This window comes from Cyanistes caeruleus, chromosome 1 (genome assembly GCF_971803275.1).
Source record: "Cyanistes caeruleus chromosome 1, bCyaCae1.hap1.1, whole genome shotgun sequence".
Lineage (NCBI taxonomy): Eukaryota > Metazoa > Chordata > Aves > Passeriformes > Paridae > Cyanistes > Cyanistes caeruleus.
In genome coordinates this window covers 39973758-39985867 of record NC_141701.1, presented here as the reverse complement: position 1 = coordinate 39985867, position 12110 = coordinate 39973758, and the positions used below count along the sequence as shown (strand labels likewise).

At 37.8% G+C, this 12110-nt stretch overlaps 1 protein-coding gene across 3 annotated transcripts in view; it reads right to left on the bottom strand.

Annotated features, from left to right (window-relative positions):
- ATP6V1H (ATPase H+ transporting V1 subunit H) overlaps positions 1-12110 on the bottom strand; it is a 127688-nt gene that overhangs the window by 18579 nt on the left and 96999 nt on the right. Inside the window, exon 17 of one of the 3 annotated variants that reach the window (XR_015286565.1) lies at positions 10452-11966. The exons of 1 other annotated variant lie outside the window; for it this stretch is intronic. The gene's annotated coding sequence lies outside the window, so the exon portion shown is untranslated. Of the gene's footprint in view, positions 1-10451; positions 11967-12110 lie in introns of those variants that run through there. One more of the 3 variants, XR_015286564.1, reaches the window with a different exon arrangement.

The following is a 12110-nucleotide window of genomic DNA, read 5'->3' as shown; positions in this document are numbered from 1 at the left end:
TAAGTTTAATTTTTTTTCTTTCCTACTAAATTAGTTTTGCATCTTTGTATTTCTACAGTCGATAGGATTGGCAGTACTTGGAGTAAGCTTAACATCCTACTTTTTACTTTGGATATATTTATCATACATTATATTTACTAAATCTCTGAAAGTCTTCCAAAAGATTCTTTATAAAAATTAATAAGTACTTGCTTTGTTTGTTAAATTAATGTTGTTTCAAGATCAGTAGGAAACGGGAAGCAAGGATTTGAAACAGAGAAATAATTTTGGCAAAAGTAGATAACTGTTTTTCCCTTGTCCAGCACTGATAAAAATGTAATTAGTAACATAATAGATTAGCTAGAGAATTTTCGTAGTTATGGAAATGAGTATAGATTGGAGGTTTTTTTATAAAACTCATTTCAAAAGCAGGCAGAAATCTTGGGGTATTCTTGAATCACAGGGGAAAGGGAATAATCCTCAAGAATGATGACTGACTTGAGCTGAAATTTTTCTTTGTAAAGGGTAATGCATGCAAAAGAAAACATAGGAAATAAAATTTATAATATATTCTGAAAAGTAAATTATCCGACATTTTCGATCCTGAGGCAGCAAATCTGCTTGGTTCCAAGCAGCCAGATTGAAATATCCAAGTAGCTGGATTGGAGAGCCTGGAAATTTCTCACAGCTCTTCTAGATGTGGTCACCTGGGGCTCCCAGGAAACTGGAGACCCCTGAAAGAACCCTTGACTGTAGCCAGCACTGGTCAGGATCCTGCCCACTTCCCCACACATGGAACAGGAGAACATTTCAGGAGATTCAGAACAGGGATTCCCATGAGATGCCCATGAGCTGGGCAGCAGGAAAGTTCAGTCCAGTCTAGCAGCCTAAAGATAGTTCTGGCGTGGAGAATAGTGCTGACTTAAAGTGGCTAGAACAAAACTGATGGTGAGAAGTGCAGATAGGACCTTTTGGCATCTGATACATCATGGCCCTAATTACTAGATCAGAAACAGGAAAATTAATCTCTACCCACAAACTCCTTTTGCTGCACTTAGTGATAAGAGACACATTAGAGCCAACCAGATAAATGACAGGAGCATTCTTTCTGCCTAAACAACCTTTCCACTGTATCATTTCCAGCTAGTGTGAATTCATCCTACTGCTTTTTCTATTTTTTTAATCAAGGTCTCTCTGATATTTGAGATCTTCTCTCTGACATTTATGTGACAGAAACATCCAAAATTACTTTGTTTTAACCTGTCTTCCATGTTGTAAATTTTCAATTAAAAGAGAGCTGCAATGAGAAGCATTTAATATTAACAGCAGTCCATTTTGCTGTTCTTATGAAGACAGCAAGGAAACTCATTATGTTGTCTTAGTATACTCTGTTTCTGTCCAGCATAGAATCACAAAGTCACTGATTCAGTGCTTCCCTGACACAGGGGAACTAAATGATTCCTGAATTTTAGCTCCAAATGAGTTATAAACGCTAATGCCTGTCTCCTAAAAGGCAGGAGTGCCACAGGAGTCTCGGCACAGGTAGCAGCTCATGGTCATTCCTGTTTTCTTCACCCATAGCCATGACAGCCACTGCACTGAGTGCTTGACCAGGTGCATTCTCAGCATTGCCAGGCCCCTATTCCATACTCATTTCATCCACCAGTGCTTGCTAGCAGCAAGCTAAAATTCCCAAAAAAAACCCCAAAATTCAGATACTTTACAATGACCCTCTACACACAGTGGTAGGCCATGTCTGCTGCAAATTTCTTATTCCCCAAAGACAGAATAAGAGAATTTCTTATTCTCCAAAGGTAGCTCATCTGCAGTGGTGGAGGTGGACAGGTCACTGGACACTTGCTGTCTACTCAAAGTTAGCTCTCCAATTTCCCCCTGTAATGTGTGTGAGAGACTCACCACATCAGGTGTGGGCACCAAGAAGGCTGGGCTGGCCTCTTGCTGAGAGTGGCCACTAAATCAGGGGGTTATTTTGATTAAAACAGCAAACTATGAGTATCTCAATCATGCAGTTCACCTTGAAGGTGCCCTTCAGAGATTAATTCAGTCCAAGCTCTAAATCTCTTTGAAGAAAAGTACGAATCATGGCTATAAACAGATAAGTGACATTAACTTGTTAAAAAGAATGTATCATTGCTAAACCCAAATGTCCAGTAAAGTGTTCTCTGAAAACTGTTTGTCTTGCCCACACTTCAGTAGCTCCGAGATCAATAAAATGATTCATAACTTTTGGGGACTGCTATTAGGTCTTAATAAATACATTATTCTATAGCCACATAAGCAGGCTTTATTCCTTGCTTCCTTTAAAATTTTAATAGCCAATTTTAACAACCACATGGTTTAAGTAGTTTGTGCCATTAAATTAAACAAGCACTTCATGCCTGCAGACTCCTCTAATGCCATTATTTCTGATGATATTCTAGTTATTCTTAAATACAAAGGGAAAAAATATTGAAACCTGAAATCTTCCCCCCCTGAGAAATTCATCATCTATTCAATATATATTAGATTCCAGTATTACATACAAAAGGTTCAAAGCATTTTCAATGCTCTGAAGAGATTAGAATCCTATAGGAATATAAAAAAATTATTGGAGTTTCACAGACAACTATTTTTTATTTTTTTATCCTGTTCTGGTTGGATTATATTCTGTCTGAAGAGAATGAAAAAAGGTCTCCTGACCTGTGATTAGTGGGTTAAATTCCACTCTTATGTTTATTCAACAGCATGGAGTTTTTTGTTTCTGTTTATTTTCCCTAAAATTTAATCTTTATATCTAAAATTTACTTTGAAATTGTTGTAACACTTTACTTGTCCATTGTATCAGTACATAACTACACTTCAGAGTAAAAAAATAGAAATTTAAATTATTTTTTTGTCCCTAGAAGATAAAAAATATAAAATAAAATATAAATAAAATATAAAATATCTCCATAGTTATTTATTTTCATTTTATTTGGAATATTCCTGTAATTCACAGGGTACTGCAAGGGTGGCATTGATATTCATGTTTTCTGTGTCTCAATACAGTATACATTGATTTAGAAATAAAAAGGCAGTTTTCTGGCTTTCTGCACCTTGAAGGCTCAACAGCACCTATAAGAATAGGAGGATTTTATAATTATTAGTATTAGTATTAGTATTAGTATTAGTATTAGTATTAGTATTAGTATTAGTATTAGTATTAGTATTATTTATCTCTGATCAGAAATAAACATTTTTTTAGACAAAATCTTAGCCCTGCCTGAATTTCAGTAATTTAAGTCTTTGCCACCTGCTTTTGGTAGTGACACCATCATACTTTGAACAGTGAGATTCATCAGCCCATGATCTCCTTCAGCAGTAGGTACATAAAATTTCTTCAGTTTAGCCAGAGTTTCTTTGACGTGACACTAACTGTGGCTTTGTTGAATCAGAACAGTCATGCTTTCAAACAACATCAAAAGGTTATTTCATCAATCAAGGTTTACCCTGTGAGCTCCAGCGTTTTCTAGCAGAGTGAATTTCTGAGGAAAATAAAAGGGATCATTTTAAACAGTTCATTTGTTTCCATACCACTACCATTACCTAGGGCAAAAGCAAGGCACCTTTTATTTTGCTTAAATAAAACGTTTTATCTGACTGATGTTTTCTTCCTTGTAAGAAGGTCTCAGGTTGAGATCCTGGCCTCACTAAATCCAGTCTGATTGTGTCCAGAATTGCCACTCCTAGCCTGTCACTCCTGCCACTCCCTCAGCCTATTAAGAATGAAAGGGTGTGAGAAGCCAGGCTTTGGTTTCTCAAGCAGCCACAAGAGCTTCGGGGAAGTGTTCTTTGGAGAGACTGCATAAATGTTTTCCCTTTGATATTCCCCAACTATGGTTTTTATCCTTGTAAACAACATGTCTGCAGCACCAGCAAGCCTCGTGTTGCTCTTCAGCACTGAGCTGGTTGTACACCTGGACTCAAAATAAAAATGTTTTCCATTTGCTTTGAAAAAATAATGGATAGATGTATACAGACACACAAGGGCTGTAAAATCTTGAGCTCTTTACTGTGTAGTGCCAACAGGAGCTTTCATTCCCCTGCAGTTAGTGTGCAAACTTTGTACAAACATTAGTATGAAACATTCATGTGCTGGATGGAGCATGTTTTCCCTTTCTTTGTTAGCAAGACTACTGCCAACACAGCCCAGGACTAGGCACTGTCTCAGCCCTGTGCTACTTCAGGGAACACAAGTGTGACTTTTACTTTCATGTGCCACAAAGACCAAGCTACAGAAACCACTGGTGTTGTAAAACTTGACAGATATCAGAAAAAAAAAAAAAATCCACAGAGTGAGAAAAAGACTTTTAAGAGGGTTTGGATATTTTTTCAATGTATTTACACCTTACAATGATGCCAGTTATGATCTTCTGGTCTACATTAAAAACCAAAACTCTATCAACCACTGCTTCTTCACAAAAAACAGGTAATACATTGGTCCAGTGCTGGTCCAGGACAACATGTACTTATGTCAGTGCTATTTTACAGATGTTTCCAAAGCTAGCCAAGCTGTTTTCAAACATTTTGTTTATTTTTGAAATTTCAAAAAGCAAGCCCAGATTGAAGATTAGCTTGTCCTTTAAAATGTATGAAAATTTCCAGTTTGCATAATATTTGTATACTATACAAATCAATTTCAGTTTCAACAAATGCCTGATGCCACATTTGTCACAGAACCTTACCACAGGACTCATTCAATCCAAACAGAAGAAAGAAAATAATCATAGAGCATGAAGGACATCATACATCTTGTAAAGCCCATCCATATTTGTAATGAACACCAAAAAAAAATATGATTCATCTCAGAGGTCCTTAATTCTCATTGAATTATTATGAAATTTTTATAGTATTTTTAATCTTGATTCTGCTATCAAAATGCTATTATAAATGTTACCAGTAAACAGACACTATTTTTAGAATGTATTTATTGAAGGACTAACATTTGATAGTGTTTTTGATCTGAGATAGTCTCACATAACTTCTGAAAACACATAATATTGTCCATGTATATACATGTGTATGTCTGTATGTATATGTAAACATAAACAGAAATATGCAAATGCAAAACTGTAACAGTTGATTAAATTTTTTTAAAACAATTTTTAAAAGCTATTTTGTGCTGTGTTTAATTCCAGCAGCATTTTTTAGATTACTGAGTAACTATTATTTATCTTTAATTACCATGGTTAAAATTTACTTATTTAAATGCAACATTTTCAATGTGGGAATATCCCCAGGCTGGGCACAGAAGAGCCAAAAAAGGCAGAGGGAAGATTGCTTGGTTTTGGCTTTATCTGTGCAACTCTCCCTCCTGTGCATACATATTACCATGGAGATTTTGAAGGAGATGAACTGTTTCATTTTTACCTTCAGGATTTCTGCTTCATGCAGGGAACACATTCAGGAGAGAGATGTAGTGAAAATATCAGTATAGCTTTATTCATTATGATTGATGTGAGCTGGTGCCAAGAGTAGCCCAACATCATCATTGTAGCTGTGGGACTCTGCAGAAGTTTGGGTTCCAGTTTAATCTCAGAGACAAATTTCTTTTTGAAGTTAAACAAGTCCTGCCGAGCATCTCATTTGCTAAGGGAAAGGCAGCAATATTCCTCAAACTCACAATGACAGGCTAAGCTTGAATTAAATTATATTATATATATATATATATATATATATATATATATATATATATATATATATATATATATATATATAATTAATATTTGGTACAAACATGCATTTTTTCACAAGTGAATAATTATAAAATAAATTCAAGTGTTAATTCAATGCTGAGTGAAAAGAAGTTGCATGGGCTGTGTTTCCACACCTCTCTTCATCCTGATCTTGGGGTACTTAAAATCTACAAAGCCTGTAGCCTCTCACTGCAGGCTCTTTAATTCACCAACTATTAGAGCTGCCTATCTCCAAAGTTAGGAAGAAAGCTGACAAATAATATATATATATTCATCATCTATTTAACATCCACTCACTTCATACCTTGCTCAGATCAGGAATTCCTCATTTCAGAGTACTGTTGAAATTAGGTTTATTTTCTAAATTTTTGTCTATTCTTTACCCCAGCTGATTCTTAAACAGCATCTTTATGGCATATATCTCTGTGGTGGGTTGGTCTTTGCTGAATGCCAGGTCCTCACCCAGCTGCTCTCTCACTCCCCATCCTCAACAGCACAAGGGAAGAAAATAACATGGAAAAGACAGTTTCTTGAGGTAAGAACAAGGAGATCACTTATGAAGTGGTCCAGACTGCAGTTACTGCCAGAAAACCTGCTCCTGCCTGGGCTGTTCTCCACAGGCTTCAGTTCCTGCAAGGAGCCTATTCCTGCATGGGGTCCCCATGGTCTGCAGGGCACAGGTCCACCTGCAGCAGTACAGGCTCCTCCACAGGCTGCAGTAAGGATATCTGCTCTGCTGTGCTCCTCCATGGGCTGCAGGGGAACATCCTGCCTCACCGTGCTCCTCACCACAGGCTGCTGGAGAACCTCTGCTCCAGCACCTGGAGCACCTCCTATTCCCCCCTACACTGGCCTTGGTAACTGCAGAGCTGTAGCTCTCACTTTTTTTCACTTCTCTCTCAGAGTTGCTGCACAATATTTTTTACCCTTACTTCAATATATTTTTTCAGAAGCAACAGCAGCTGATGGGTGCATGTTGTAGTCCACAACATCAGGATCACGTCCAGGGAAGCTGCAGGGTTCTGGGGACCAGCATGGAACACCAACGAGACGGGCCTTTGTTCATGAAACCATTTATTCAGCATGGGAACAAAGTCAGATCCAGAACAGAGAGCCCCAAACAGAGGCAGGGTGAGGGGTTTTGAGGGACAGAACTAGGGTGGAGTTCAGGGTCTCCCCTGAAACCCCCCAGGGACTCAAACCCAATCAGAACTCCTGAGCCGCCCTTCACAAGGGGTTTGGGGTGGGGTAACTTCATCCAGGGCTCACATACCCATCCCCCAACACAGGGGGTCAAAATTCACACACATGGCCCACAGCCATGCCTCTCCTTTCACAATGCTTATCTGAAACTCTTTGCCTCCTTGAGGCATCTCACAACAGGTGCAGCTCTAGGCACTGACAGATCCATGTGGCATCTCACTGGAAGTGGTTTTTACTGACACAGGAGTAGCTCCTAAGCTCTTCTCACAGAAACCATCCCCAGCACTAAAATCCTACCATACAGACACCATCCCATAGAGTTTATTGCCTCTTTCCCACCCTATCTGAATATCTGTTAACATTAGGCCCAAACTTTGGGACACATCAGACTCCAGTGCATGAGAAATACGAGAAAATATGAAGATTCATAAAAAGGTACCAAAGAATTCTTTGTATACTTTATAGGAGAGAAACATTTCATCAATCTTCTTCAAAAGTATTTGCCTCAGTATCTTTGACATTTGCTAAAGGCAATATTTATCATTTTCCTCCATAACATTTCATCATTCTCTTTCAGTACCACTTGAATGACATGACACTTTTTTAAACCCTCTGTGAGGCGTGTAAATCAGTTTAGTGCTTAGAACACATGAAATTCATTATTCAAGCACCAGTGTCATCATTAGTATATCAAAGAAGTCAAAATGAGCAGATTAAAACCCAGTAGCTTGAACTAAACATATCAGTTGATCTATATGACATCAAATACATTTCACACAGGCAAAAGAGACTTGCACATTTCCTGTTAACAAATTTGGGCACATCTTTCACACTTGCTTCTTGAGGAAGTGAAAAACACATTTGGGGGCAGATGATAAGCAATGAGGTAATAAGAATGCAATCTTTTTTCCTGTTATTTTAAATGGAAATATTGATTGAGAGCTGTCATAAAAAGAGCATAAATGTTAATCCTCCTAAATCAAAGAAAAAAAAAATTCTGACTAAAGAGATGGTCAAACTTTAATGTATATAAATTCCATATATATAAATATTTTTTTTTTAATTTTTTAAGCATCCTATAAAAAGTTTACAGAAGTCAGATTCATTTTGTAGGATGTATACAGTCTCTGCTAATCTAGGAAGCATAATTCTGAACATAGGACATAAATCAAAACAGACATTGGAAAAAATATCCAGAGTAATGAAAATTTCTAATAATTATGCTAAGGAGTCCAGTTTTATCTGAAAATAAAATAAAATAAAATAAAATAAAATAAAATAAAATAAAATAAAATAAAATAAAATAAAATAAAATAAAATAAAATAAAATAAAATAAAATAAAATAAAATAAAATAAAATAAAATAAAATAACAGAGGAAAAGGTGAAATGAAATATATACAAATATTTTGTGTTGGGTTTTTCTCTTGGTCTCTGAAAGCAGCAAACTCCCAAGAAAGTAGGAGTGACTCTTTTTCCTCACTGATCTCTTTCAGATAAAGGGTGCCATCTGCTCATCTGATGAGTGAGCAGTGTTGCATCCTCCAGGTGATTGATAAAGATGTGAAGGTCCCAGAACAGACCCCTCTGATGCTCTGCTTCTCACCAGCCTCCATCAAACGTCCCATTAACCACCAACCTCTGAGCCCAACCATCCCCTCAGTTCTAGGGTTTGGCAGTGCCAGAGAAACTGTCTGATAAACAGCAAATTAGCACAATGCTGTTGTCTATGCTAGGCCTTTTCTGATGGTGAGATTTTTCCTGAGTTTGCTTGTCTGAGTAGCTGCACCTTCCAGATGTCACAAAAAGAGAAAAATCAAACTGAATGGGCTTGTTTTTTCACATGAGACTATTTACATTGTGTCAGGCCATATAAGTGTTCATGACTCTAAAACAATAAAATACACATTCAGGCAAAAAAGAGAGACAAGTGACCAATAATCCATGGGAGACCATTATTACAAGTCAGGAAAATAAAAGTCTACTAACAAACAGAGTAGAAAGAAATATCAGTCTGAACCCTGTGGAGTAGTTGGGCTGTTTCTACTGCTCATGTTTTAGTCTTTTAATTACCCTTTTTCCACAGCAAATTAAAATAAAAGAAAATAGTTTTTGTTGCCTCTGCAGCTGTCTGTGTAGTACAACAGCAGAATAAACAACAGGGCCACAAGAATAACTGTTATGTTGGGCCAAAAGGAATTCATTGCAGGAAACATCAGATCACTGTTTGAAGAGGTCAGTGACTGTTCCAGTCAATTGCTGTTTAGACACCTCCTGATTTCACAGCAGAGCAGCATCTACTTTCTGCTCCTAACAAGTTTTGAAAGGACTGTGATGACAGGCCTGCTCCCACCATAGTGCATACACATGGTTTATACATTCTCTAAATTTGTGCAAACTTTGTAAACATAACTTGGGTAATGTAAGTTTCTCTGTGTCAGTGGTTATTAGGCATCATTAAGTATTCCAGTCCTCCAAGCTAACACCTACCACAGCTCTAGAGAATACTGATGCTCATGTCCAGACCTTTCCTTCATAAAAAGCCTTTAGCTCCATGACCTTACCAATCCCTAAGCTTCAGAAGAGAGTACATCACACCAACACCTCCTTTAAAGGTCCCTGTCAACCTGGGGAAAGAAACCTGACAAAATTGATACCTGGATACTGGACTAAAGCAGTGAAAGGAACATCCATGCCCACACACAGCTTCAATTCCTCTTAAAATAAGTATGCCAGATTCGGGGCTTTATAAATCAGTAGCTCTGGCTGTACATGTCAAAATTTCATGTCAAGCAGTTCTCATTCCAAAAGCTCAGTCAGAAGGCTTTTCTTCTCTCAGCTAAAAGAGCAAATTGGTATCATGGTGCTATAAGCATGATAACCTCCTTGGAAAAGAGTGGCATCTTTCACTCAGCATCATTCTTGCTGTCCAAATTGTATACCCAAACATCTCAAATGGCCTGCTCTGTTGTTATTACAATAAAACTCTGCAGTTCCTGATTTGCACTGGTTTATTTCAGTACCACTCAAGTTTTCCTTTTTAGTGTAGAACCTGGATTTAATATCAACAACTGCCCTTTTGGTTGCAAATTTGATCAAACAGTAATCCATCCACCCAACAAAGCTCTTCAGGCAGGATAATTCTTTGTAATATTTCACTGCTCTGATTTTAGAAGCCTGAACAATACAATTTCCACTATATGCAGCTCTTTTATGATTAAACATACATTTTTTTTCTTTTAGCAGTCACTTTTTTTCCACTCTTATTTACACCCCCATATAACAGTGAAATTATTTTCACTTTGGTTCGAGTCTGAAACTGCTCTGTGGCTTTCCTTGGTGCCTGGAGGAATTTCCTCCCAAAGACTCAAGACATCCCAAGGGCCAAACTGATGAGCACACCATCTCTGGCCTAATTCCTGTTCACTGGAAATGTTGCCTCCCTGGAGCCAAAATATCAATTAACTGCTCTTTGCCCAGGCACCCCAGGTTGCTAAGAGTCAGGAGAAAATATCTATAAAGAGAGGAGACATTCTTTCTGAAGCAGGCATTTCATATTTCCAATTGTACATCTGTGCTGCCATTACAAGCATCTGAGACTCAGGGAAAGCTAAAAACATGCTGCAGCCTAAATTAAAATAATCATCAAACGCTATTCCAGAGGATGCAGTGCATAAGCAGTCAAACTACAGATGGCATTTGCATTTTTACCTTCAGAAGTATCAATCCAATTTTAATTGAAATAAAGATAATACCATAAAGTTTTAAAATCATAAAATTAAAGAATTTTCAGAGTTGAGCAGGACCCTTCAGGATCATCCAGTCCAACTTCTGGTCTAGCTGAACATGTAATAATGAAGATGGTTTGTACTTCCAAATTAGTCCTTTCTTCCTTCCTGTTTGCTAAAAGCATTCTTTTTTAAACTGTCAAGTGTACTGCATTTACAGATCTGCTAAGCAGAAAAAAACACCTATGTCCTCCAAGGTACAGGTATTTTCCTGTAGCTTTAGACCAGCAGAAACCTGTCTGGTTTTCCTCTGTGCTTGTATGATTTGTCATAATCAAGTATCACAGGATTACAAAGGGTTAAGAATTTCACCATCTATAGCTGGACTGCTGCCCACTGTCACATTGAGATCTTCTGACATTACATTTTTCAAGGTTTGTGCTTCATATGGAACTTTCCAACCTCCTTTCCACTCCCATTTGCATTTTTTCAATTTAAATGCGATTTTAGAGTGTTTTGTCTCCAGCTCTAATCTGTCTAGGTAGCATTGAGTTATTCTTCTGATTTAAATGGGTTTTGCATATTTTCACTCCTGTGGACATTATTTTGCTAGCAGAGTGTTTCCCAAAGATCTGCATGTTCCAACTGACTTAAGTTCACATAGATATAGATATAGATATATAGACATAGATAAAAAAGGAAGCTTGGCTGGCTTCTTCCTGCACCTTTTTTAAGTTAGCAGACTCCACAGTCTAGGACTATCATTCTGTCATCTTCCACAAGCCTTGAATGTAAAGTACTCCCATAATACATCTAATGCATCAGTTCAGACAGCAAAGGGGTTTTAAATTATCCAGCTGGTTTAGAGCCTATGGAACTGTCATTTAAACTACAGGTGTCACTGCATCTGTGTCACCTCAGCTCACCGTTACATAAAGCAGGTGCTTAGACCTTGTGTCAGTGTGAATTTATTTTGAATTTCTGCTGCATCTTTCTGCCATCTCTTCAGAAATTAGATAAAGTTAATGCTTTTAATTGACCACAGAATACAGATTTCCCCCATGTCCTGCACAGAGGCTTGTAACAAGGTCCACCATGCTGCACAGAGGTTCTCAGCAGGTAAGACAGGCTGCAGGTAACCACAATGCCAATCCAGGCTCCTGAATCCATGGTGAGTCCAACTGCTCCGGACCAAGGAGAGCTTTGTGCAGCATCAGCCCTTAACACCTTCAGGAGCTCCAGTTCTCAAACAACACGCCCTGAACAGCCTGATCACAGGGTATTGGGGTACCTTTTTGGGCTGTGACTCTTCAAATAGGCTTCTGGAAGAGAAAGGAAGTTGGGTTAATTCCCTTTTGGATGTCTCCTTTATTGTAGTTCTGTCAATGTAAATGAAACATTCTCATTCTGATAAGTGCAGTGTGTCACTTAGAATTCATTATGAATATTTGATAAGGTGTTGTTTA